Here is a 10,995-nt window from a genome sequence, read left to right on the forward strand (position 1 = left end):
AAACACTAAACTACAACACTACAGGCTTTCACTTCGTGTAATTCGCCATTAAAATTGATTACTGGATGCAAACCATTTGAATGTTTATGAACCGTCCCCTCGTTGTCCATTGAACAGTCTACCACCTAAATATTTACTAGTATTACCGGAAAACCTTGTTCCAGCAGTAGTGGTTTTGGTACCGGAGAACGTAACAATATATTTCGGTTTCCTGAAATGCAAACAAGTAGGTGTACAACTTGTGCGCAGTTGGTGTGCTTAAACAAATGTACATTACGGTTTGTGTTTAAATGTCATTCGTTTGCTTCACTTGCCCGGATTCAGGCCCCTGTGTCATTTTGCATTGCAGTGTGTCATGTCACGTCGCAACGACGAGCGTCATGTCGCATGTCGCGATGTCGTTTCGCATGTTGTGCGACAACCTTCAAACACGACATATTGATGACCCTAACAGGATTCCGTGGACACTGTTTTTGGTATTTGGTTTTAAGTGGTTTTACAAATAAAATAAGTAATGTGTAAAGATGACAAGTAAATTTGTTTGTCCATAATTTGTAATACAAACAATAGGCAAAGTAATTATTTGTGAGGAAAGAAATTTAGGAGAACCGGCTCAGTCATACTGTGTGTGTTGTTTTCAACCATGATTTGCTTGAAATGTCCTTTTAGAAACTAGAATTTATCAAAACTATATTAGTGCTGTAGTACTAGGACCAGTTTTTCTTCCTGATCAAGCCAATGTGACGGTTATACCGAAAAGTAGGCAAGGTATTACACCACCTGCCACCATAGACAACACTGGGAAGGGTGCACTTTCAGCTGAAAATGATTGCAACAATTCTAACAATATTACAAAAAAATAATAATTTACTTCTGCTCCCGTCGGGCCATAACCCAAATTTTATCTTTAACCCTCTAGAGCCCAACCCCTGTTAACATTCAAAGAAAATTCTGATAATTTGTTTATGAGGAGACACTTGGTAGACATACTCAATACTGGAAGAAATTTATTTCTCCAGCTGTAGATAAAAAAATTTTTTGTTGTTGCACTGATGCAACGTTGGGCTTTTGCTGAATCGTTGCATCAGTGCAACGTTTTCATAAAACTGGTTTTAAAGAAAATAATAAATAGCTAAAATACTTTTAACAGGTGTAACATATTTAATGATAAACAATAAAATAATAAATAAATATCATTCCAATTAAAATACAATGGCAGTCAGTTTTGACCTATTTATGTACATACGTACTGATGCCTTTTCAAAATCTACGAGTATTTTATTTCAGAACTTGATATTTTCAACTGAATTGACAGTATTTTGTTTCATGTACATGCACACAGTTTTGGTACATGATAGTTTAAATTCTACAACAGTAACACTTTACAGTAAGTTCTCTTTTAGTGTAAATTGATCATTCACTGTCCCATCTGTCCATATGTGTCTATGTGTGATAGTCCCGGAAGCAGTTTTTCTGACGCACAAAGCATAAATTTACGTCACAATTTGGACACTTAACATACATAATCCCAACACACCCTGAAAATCTGCATCGTTTGCGCTTTTCTCCAAACTCTGGCAAATGATCAATACCATCATGGCAAACATCAACAGACACTCGCCTCCATTTGCTGTTTGTAACAGGTGTAACTGCGTGTAACTCTTTAAAATCGGCATGTAGTGATTACAGATGTAACACTTTGCTTTCGGCATGTATCCGGTAACAGGTGTAACTGCGTGTAACACTAGCAATCGGCATGTATCCAGTAACAGGTGTAACTGCGTGTAACACTTTACAATTAGCATGGTACCGGTAAATGGTGTAAATGTAACACTTTGCAACTGGCATGTATTGGTTACAGGTGTAAGACTTGGCAATCAGTATGTATCGGTTACAGGTGTAACTGCGTGTAACACTTTGCAATCAGCATGTATCGGTAACAGATCACTGGTTTAACTGCATGTAACACTTTTCAATCAGCATGGTACCGGTAACAGGTGTAACTGCGTGTATAACTTTGAAGAACTCCGAAAAGTCACGCACAGTTTTGCTACGTTTAGGCCTAGCAGTTTCTTCCATTAGTTCCAGCGCACAGACTGAAAATAAAAAGGAGTTATTAAGTCTTAGACAAAACAAATAGCTTAGTTTAAATGACAAGTCAACTATTTCCAAAAAAAATCAGTAAAGACTTAGTAAGCTGCCAAGTAAGTAAGTAAACGTCACTCGAGTTAAGTGTTCGGCCGTCGCCCAGGAGATCAGGGTCCAAATCCCCGCCAGACCTAGTTCTATAAATAAGCTTTTACATGCACCATTTTCCATTCAACATTCGACAGTCTTGACATTTTACGTTTTAATTTTTCATTGCATCTTAAGTCTAATATAAAGGCTTATTTATAGAAATCGGCCAGACCCGAAGGATTTTCCTCGTAGAATTACTCATGTCACAAGCATTTTTTGCTGACTAAGTCGTAAAAAATAGCCAGGCAATTAAAATATCAAACTGAATTGAAAGTTTCAGTGACATTTAGCTATAAATTATTTATTTGAAGTAAAATTGTTTGCACTGGTATGATGCATGCCTGAAATGTCATTTTCCACAAAAGCCCAACGTTGCATTTGTGCAACAGTCCATTTGTGTTTTTTTTCCTATAACAAACATGCAAGATACAAGGTCATCAATGAGGCAAAATGATGTATCCATTTTTACTTGAATGATTAAACACAAAAAAAACTATTTACTTACCATTTATTTTGAAATATAGGCGTTGAAAGTAATATCCTTTTCGGTCCGACTTTACATTGGACAAATGGCGTATTTGCATCAAAGGGACGCAACTCATGAAAACATAGCCATTATAAGCTGCGGCTAAATCCCGTTACTCGTTAGGGTCAGCCACCACTAAAAAGAGGGTGTACACATGAAATTGGCAATATCTGTTCTGTGGATACGCTTCTAAACGGTTATGTTGCACCAGTGCAACATTGGGCTCTAGAGGGTTAATGTTATCACAAGACAAAGAGCGCCAGCGCTCGGATATTTCTGGGTAACTGTGTAACTTGTGCACGATTGACAATTTTGACGGCTTCTTATTTAATGAAGCCGCCAATTCAATCTCGAGTCGCCAGTCCAGGCTGAATTAACTTTCAGCCTTGATTGTCCACGTTCGACGGATTCTTTCTTTCTTTCCGGAGGAATACGATCTCTTCTCCGAATTGCTGAACAATGAAAGAGAGTCGGCCTCTTCAAAACTGGTATTAAGCCAATTACTTACTTTGGAATTAGGGTCTTGGGGGCTCACTGGTGATAACGCTGGGGGTTGTGGACTCAATGTGTGTGGATTTGCTGCACGTCCTGGCAGACTTTTCAATGCCACCGAATTAACACTTACTGTGATGGTGTCATTTCCCGCACGTCCTGGCGGGTAAGTGGGGGGGGGGGGGGCACGTAAGTGGGGGGGGGAGGGGGGGGGGGTAGAACATTGAATTGCGGACACACTTGCTGCGCGTATTTCACGGGGTGGCCTGGATCCTTCCGGGTAATTAATACTTGCCGCACGTCCTGGCGGCAAGTAGGGGCCTGGGGTAGATTCCGGTAGCAGATCATCGTCTACATCGGAATCGGGACACTTAGCAACTGTTGCTGAAGGTACTTGTCTAACCCCTCTAACTCTGGGTTCTTTCCGCGGGGAAGATACAATAACCTGGCATGTTTCGTGCATCTGCACGGCAAGCTCTGCTCCTGTTGAGAGATCATACATTGATCTCTCAACAGCAGCAGAGTGTTTCATTTGCTTGCTAAGACTTTCTCGCAAGTGCGGAAATTTCTTGACAACGAATGTTACGAAATGTTTTCGATTATCTGTGGGGCTAAACGGCCAATATTTCTTCTCGAGATCGCACTCCCTCCAAACATGTGCCCATTCTTTGGCTATTCGGGAGGAGTTAAATAGGACTCCGTCCTTCGTTACAAATGGATGGGTTGCATCCGGGCATGCGTTTTCAATATGATTACACAAATTTAATAAAGAGTTATATTCATCTTCAGTGCATGGCACTGCAACGGGATCTTGGTAGCTTGTTTTGTGGTCGTTTACACTTGTAACATAATACATGCAGGCGTCGCGACCAACCGCTGAGTCAGAATCACCGGGTACCCCAGAATGTGCTGGAGAACCTTTGGGAGGGATACTGAAATCTAAATCCTTCACCTTCCTAGCCTCCTTATAGAGGCGCATTGAAGCTGCCCGGTGCATACAATGCCGAGAGCCCCTTAAATGTATGGGAACGTCAGCAATTATAGAGTTGCAATCCTCCTCCGGGCACACTTCATACGCCCGACCTCTGTAATTGGTCTTTCCTTTTAATTGCAGATAATTAGCATAGAGCTCACACTTGCCCCGTGTGCGCATTACTTCTGCCTCAGAATCACTGAATGAGGATATACTGTCTCCCACGAGACCGTCTACCAGCCCTCGAAGGACAGTTGCTTTAGAGGATAGTGAGACTAGGAGACCTAGTAGCAGCCCTCCCCGGAGGGTTAGGAGAGATACCCAGGATTCAAGGAGGCCTTCTGGCTGCCTGCCTCTCTTAGTGCATTGGGGGACTTATTTAACAACTGAAATAGGCGGGTCTGTGGATCCTGGCCGCGGCCAGGAAATGGTAAATATTGTGAAAAGATACATCAGGCACTCTGAGTGTCTGAACAATATACAACGATTGGTAACATGTATTTCTCCCGAGGATTTATCCAGGTATTTTAATACTGAGGGTGAGGACAAAAGCCCGTACTGGTGCATGTCCTTACTCTTATATCTGGGAAAATTTCTTTCATTCGCAGAGGGGAAGGGCGCAATCCCCAAAGGTTCTCAGTCCCTTTACAAAGAGGACTCCAAAGGGTCAGCGAAAACACTTGAGTCACAAAATTTTAAGACATCGCGTTCGGGCTCAGACGCGTAACCGTGTTAAACTACTAAATGTTGACATGAACGAATTACGTAGCCACCCGCGCCTTCTGCAGGCTATAGATACTATAAGAATGCATGCCTCCGCGTCTAACAAATACCTACAAAGGTATTTAATAGCAAGACTTCTTATGAACTCTGGCGCACGAAGTGGCGTTTTATCGGGCATGCTTATTGAGGAAGTGTACTGTGCGGAACCAAAGTTAATATAATGTCATGTACGTTATGTATACTATATTTTCTACTTGAAATACAACAGAAAGTATCTGCATTCCACAAAAGCATAGGTTATTCTTCTTAACATGACGACAAATATCTCTACCATCTCAAATATTCTCCAAGAGAGCATGCTTATTTCGTCTATTACTAGGCATTCCGCTGCTCAACTTATGCGTGCTTGTCATCGTTGTCGAACAGATTAGCTAATTTCTGTTAACTGCATCAACTATCTCCAATATCGGCCTAGTGGTGCAGAGCGGAAGCATGCATCTCCAGCTGCAAGCTAGCCATTCCAGATGTAGCTGTGACTGCTAAGACAAGAATAATCCTTTTAAAATTTCTCTGAAAAATAGAAAATATTTCAATCAATGATCAGGGAAGTACAACATACAATAAAAAGGCAATGTTGCAATTTTTTCGATGTTATTGGAGGATTCAGTTAATTAAACATAGTCAATATTTTGTTTTATTTTGTGGCCTTAATAATGGAAAATACTCTGTCGAAATTGATATTCTGTTGTAATTCAAAACTACAGCAGATAAAACATTAACACTTCGGTTTCTTGTGTTTAATAGGGGAAATCAACGCTTGATATTGACTTATCAACAAATTAGTAATGAAAATTCAGACTGGTGAGGAGCCATACATACATAGTGTATAGTGCAATGGATTCATACAATTAATTGGACCAAAACGGGCATACAAATTTAAAATAAAATTTTCACAATATCATATGTCCTAGATCTAACAGAATCAGTTTTTATATTACTATGACAACTCTTGTCCATGTCTGATTACATGTCCTGTCCGTTTACCCCTTTGAAAACCCCGCGCGTCTGTTTACTGGCCCTGTCTGTTTATTGGTCTGAAAACACAAGGTGTCCATTTATTGGCCCTGTCCATTTTCTGGTCAGAAAACATTAAGTGTCAGTTACTGGTCCTGGCCTTTTACTGTTTCGAAAACACCATTTACCAGTTGCCTGGTCCGGTATTTTTACTGGCCCGAACACTACGGGAGTCAGATTACTGGTCCTGTCTGTTTACTGGGTCAGAAAAAAGAGAGTGCCCCTTACTGGTCCTGTCAATTTACTGGCTCGAAAAAAACGTACTGTCTGTTTACTGGCCCCAAAACACCGGGATTCAGTTTACTGGTACTGTGTTTTTACTGGTCAGAAAACAGAGTGCCCGTTACTGGCTAGAAAACACCGGGATTCAGTGAACTGGTCCTGTCTGTTTACTGGTCAGGAAACAGAGAGTGCCCGTTACTGGTCCTGTTTGTTTACTGGTCCGAAAACACCGAGAGCCAGTTTATAAAACACAACACAATTGTATTGGCCTTAAACAGCATTTGCATATTAACAGCCATACAAAAAAACATGAAGCTATCTCTATGGTGGCATATTTCTGCCACGAGATAGCTAGGTAGCTATCACGAAACTACTGTAAACTATCCAAGAAATTTGTGTATTTTTCTGAAAAAATTTCAGCATAACATAAAATTTTCTAGATATGTTAGTGGTTGAAACTGCCATGAGATACTTGGTAGCTATCACGATAATATTCTAAACTTTCCAGAAAAGTTGTACAATTTTCTGAAAACAGTATCGCAATAAATTAGTTTTTCTAGATATGTTATTTTCTAGGAAACTTTAGGCTATATATTCAGAAAAAAACGTTTCAGAAAAGTTAGAAATAATAACAGAATTACTGACAGAATCGAGAAGATAACTATATAGCTAAGAAATGGTAAATATGGGCACTTACGCAAAAAATGTTACTAATGTAAATTATCGTAATAACATTTCCAGGAAACTTTCAACAAATGAAATATTCTTTTCAGAAAACCTCTTTATCATGATAACTTTGTTAAGTATCGCAATAGCTACCTAACTTTCTTGTAGCCGAAATATGCCACCATCAATCTCAAAGTATTTTCTGAGAAGGTCGATATGATACTATACCATGTATGTCTGAAACAGATAAGATGTTATATCTCAACATTCACATAACAAAATCCACAACACGTGTTTTCAAGTAAAGCTATGTACAGCCTTTACGTTTTTATTAAACGAGTTGAATAAAATAATAAAATGCGAGACTCTGTCGAGCATTTTATCAATTTTATTCAACGACTTTAATAAATTTAAATTAAATGTGGAAAAGCACAAATGTAATATTCTTTTTATCACATGTAAGCCTTTCCTGATGATAATCAATACTTCTTCTTTCTTTACCTATCATAAACCAAGTAAACTCGCTCAACGTCTCCTATAAATAAATGACGTCAACGTCAAGCTTTATTACTCTATACTAAGTGTATTATCAAATTTATGTAATAGCTTTATTTCACTCCCCCGACCTCAAACATGTGATAAATTGTTTTAATTGAAGTGCTTGACATAAGATTTTCAAATTTATAAATGTTGGGCCAGTGAGGCTTAAGAAACTGAGTGCGAAGATTTCTATACTTGTGAAAAACTAGCAGGAAATGATATTCGTTCTCTATAGCATCCAATTTCTTTCCTCTCTTCTTGTATTTGTATATCGTCTTGTTTCTATTGTCAGATCATGAGAAGAATAGACAGAATTTTGACAATGCTATCGTATATATGTTTAAGTGTATACTATCCATATATGTTTCTAGTTAGAAAATAAAATCTGGAAAGTAGATCCCTCGGAAGCACCGAAAACAATGCAAACAGTGAAAATTGCAGACCCGATTTGATTGAGTCTGTTCATGAGAAGCCATGTTACATTTGTTGCAGTTCTGATTTTGCCAAATATATGACATTCCTGCGTGATTAATTAAGTGTCGATTTTACAGTTAGAGTCATAAAGGGAGGTAATAAAAACAATAGAATTCAATAAAACTTTCTAGTTTGCTCATCAGTATTTAGCATTTGGCAAATATTAGAGAAAAACATATGGTAAATAGGATTTAACACGAAAGTTATATAGTTTATGTTCATAACGGAAAAAGTGTCGGCCACATTTTTGAACAAAGGCATTATGAGACTTGGTATTCCCATGGGAACAAATTGTGCACCCCTTGTCGCAGATTTGTTTTTATATTGTTATGAAAGAGACTTTATGTTGAGCCTTTCTCCAGATACGCAAGCAGATATTATAACTGCATTTAATAATACATCACGCTATCTGGATGATATTCTTAATATGGATAATCCGTTTTTTGGTCATTTGGTGGGTACTATTTATCCTAGGGAGCTTCAGTTAATTAAAACTAACAATTCGGATACTGATGCTTCATTTTTAGATTTACATCTCTCTATTTATGACAATATTATACATACCAAAATTTATGACAAGAGGGATGATTTTAATTTCAGTATTGTAAATTTTCCCCATTTGGATGGGGATGTACCTCAGGCTACATCTTATGGGGTATATATTTCTCAATTAATTCGGTTTGCCAGAGCGTGTAGTCATGTCAAGCATTTCAATGAACGTAATCAATATATTACAAGTAAACTTTTTCAGCAAGACTACCGTTATTACAAATTGCGTAAATATTTCACTAAATTTTATTATCGTAATTCTGATTTAGTTTTAAAATTCAATAGTAATTTAAAGACACTTCTGCGAGAAGGTATTTCTAAACCCGTTTTTTATGGGGATGTGGTTTACAAACTTCGTAAGATCTTGGGTCATGGTAATTTTCCAAATGTATTTGGAAAGATTATCAAACGTTTTATTAAAAGAGGTTACGACCCAACTGTTTTGAGACATACCGCATGTTTAGTGTTCAACCCGTTTACAGTTGGACACTACGCTTCCCTTTTTGATTGCGTCTGACGAAAGAGGGGGAGGACTCTATGATAAACAGTTTTTAAATCCTACCAGGACTGAACTGTTTTGATATTTGTCTTCTGGCCTGTTTCGTCGGGCCCTTAAGGGTGTTTCTCTTGTTGCTCTGTCTTCTGAAAAGGCATTGAGTACATACGTTTTTGGTTCTTAAGGTTTGCTTTTTATATATTTATACTAGGGATGGGAACGAATATTCGAATATTCGGAAATCGGTCGAATATTCGAATATGAAAATCAAATTCGAATATTCGTAAATTATTGTATATTTTTGTTCAAAATAAGTATCATTGATTTTGGGCAATATGAGCATGCTAATTCTACAGAATAAAACCATGTCATGTTTGTTTAACGAGTATCAAAAGATGTCCAATTAACAAGAAAATAGCAATGCATAATTGGCAGGGGCCATCGTTACGGATTAACAGTTTGCAACAGGCGTCATTGTGTCAGATGCATGTCAAAAGATGTCCAATTAACAAGAAAATTGCAATACATAATTACCTGGGGTCATCGCTACGGATTAACAGTTTGTATTAGGCGTAAATGTGATATCTTTATACCGTTTGTTCATTTTTATTGGCGCCTGTTTTATGTAACAAGTTGTAGAATTTTTTTTTTCGAAAACAATACCAAACTTGTAGATATTGCCGATCTTTTCACAATATTTTGTACGACGTTTCAGACCATCCGCAGAATCGGTTTTCATCCGCAATCGGCCGTATTCGAATTAACTTTTATAATAAAATCAAGATAACATATGACTGATGCATAAGTTCATGTTGAAGGAGGTTTAAGTTTGCCTTACTTGCTTTTACACGACGATTAAAAATTTTCAAAATGGCGGCGGTAATACAACAGCGCGTCACGTGTTTAAATGGGGCGACCTGCTATTTTTAGATAAAATTGCGACGGTCTAAATTATAATCGTTTTGATTTTTTGTATTATTTTGAAGCTAAAACACTGAATTAGTTAAATATGTTCATGATTATATTGACAGAATCGTGAAATAAAATGCTAGGATCGGCGGGTTTTGCTAAGTAGGATCGGGTTACCCGAAGCAAACATTTTTTGGCCTTATTACGTACGATGATCCACGCTGTAAACAAATGAATACGTTGTGTTTATGCCAATCACTTAATAAGAATTGAAAGCTTCCATTAAAGCAAACCGAATATTCGAATATTGATTTCAGTATTCGTTCCCATCCCTAATTTATACACGAGCATTTTTGTGTTTTACATGCCATGCCTTTTTGTTTCCATTACGTGTGTTAGAGATTCACCTGGAGGGGATTACTTTTATTTACACTGTCCCATGTCTTTGGAACATGGTGGGGGTAAGAGTGAGGTTGGGTGCGCACCATAAACCGGTTTAAGCTCCCCAGTGGTGTTTTTGCCACTGACCGTTCCAAGGCGGTGCCCCACTGTGTTCCTTTGTTTGTTCGTTTTGTCCTTGTGTGTTGACTTTGTGTGCGCGCGTGTGTGTATGCTTATTGTTCGTCATGTCCTTATTATGTTGGCTTTGAGTGTATGTGTGTGTGTTGTTCGTTTTGTCCTGATGTGTAAGCTTTGAGTGTGTGGTGCACGCGTTTGCGTGCTGGGGGTTCGTTTTGAGGAGGCTGCGCTTTTGGTGCGTGGCATTCCCTGTTTGATATTTTTCTTTGTTTTTTTAACAGACAATAGATTTGTTTTTAAATGATTGATCCTTGAATCGTCCCTCCGGGTTTTCCGATAATATATTGTTATGCAGTGAACGTTTGTTTGCAACAAAAGAAGTTTTGACGGCGCTTCGTTTGAATGTGGTATTGAAATGAGTAATAAATTAAAATCATAAATATTCAGTAGAAAATAGTCAGCTGTGCTCGACCCATTTACGGAGTGAAATGTGTGTCGGCTATCTCCCGATCTTTGTGCAGACGACCGTTTCCTATCATATTTATGCATAGCAATTCAACCCTACAGTTTTCAAGAGATTTTACTCAAACTAAC

At 38.2% G+C, this 10,995-nt stretch overlaps 1 long non-coding RNA gene across 1 annotated transcript; it reads right to left on the reverse strand.

Annotated features, from left to right (window-relative positions):
• Positions 1 to 1,141: 1,141 nt before the first annotated feature.
• LOC128546859 (uncharacterized) lies at positions 1,142 to 2,888 on the reverse strand. The gene is made up of 2 exons (XR_008366189.1): positions 2,744 to 2,888; positions 1,142 to 2,096 (listed from the first exon to the last, which is right to left on the reverse strand). It is a non-coding gene; the product is annotated as an uncharacterized LOC128546859 (long non-coding RNA).
• Between the last annotated feature and the right edge of the window lie 8,107 nt (positions 2,889 to 10,995).

Source organism: Mercenaria mercenaria, chromosome 11 (assembly GCF_021730395.1).
Source record: "Mercenaria mercenaria strain notata chromosome 11, MADL_Memer_1, whole genome shotgun sequence".
Classification (NCBI taxonomy): domain Eukaryota; kingdom Metazoa; phylum Mollusca; class Bivalvia; order Venerida; family Veneridae; genus Mercenaria; species Mercenaria mercenaria.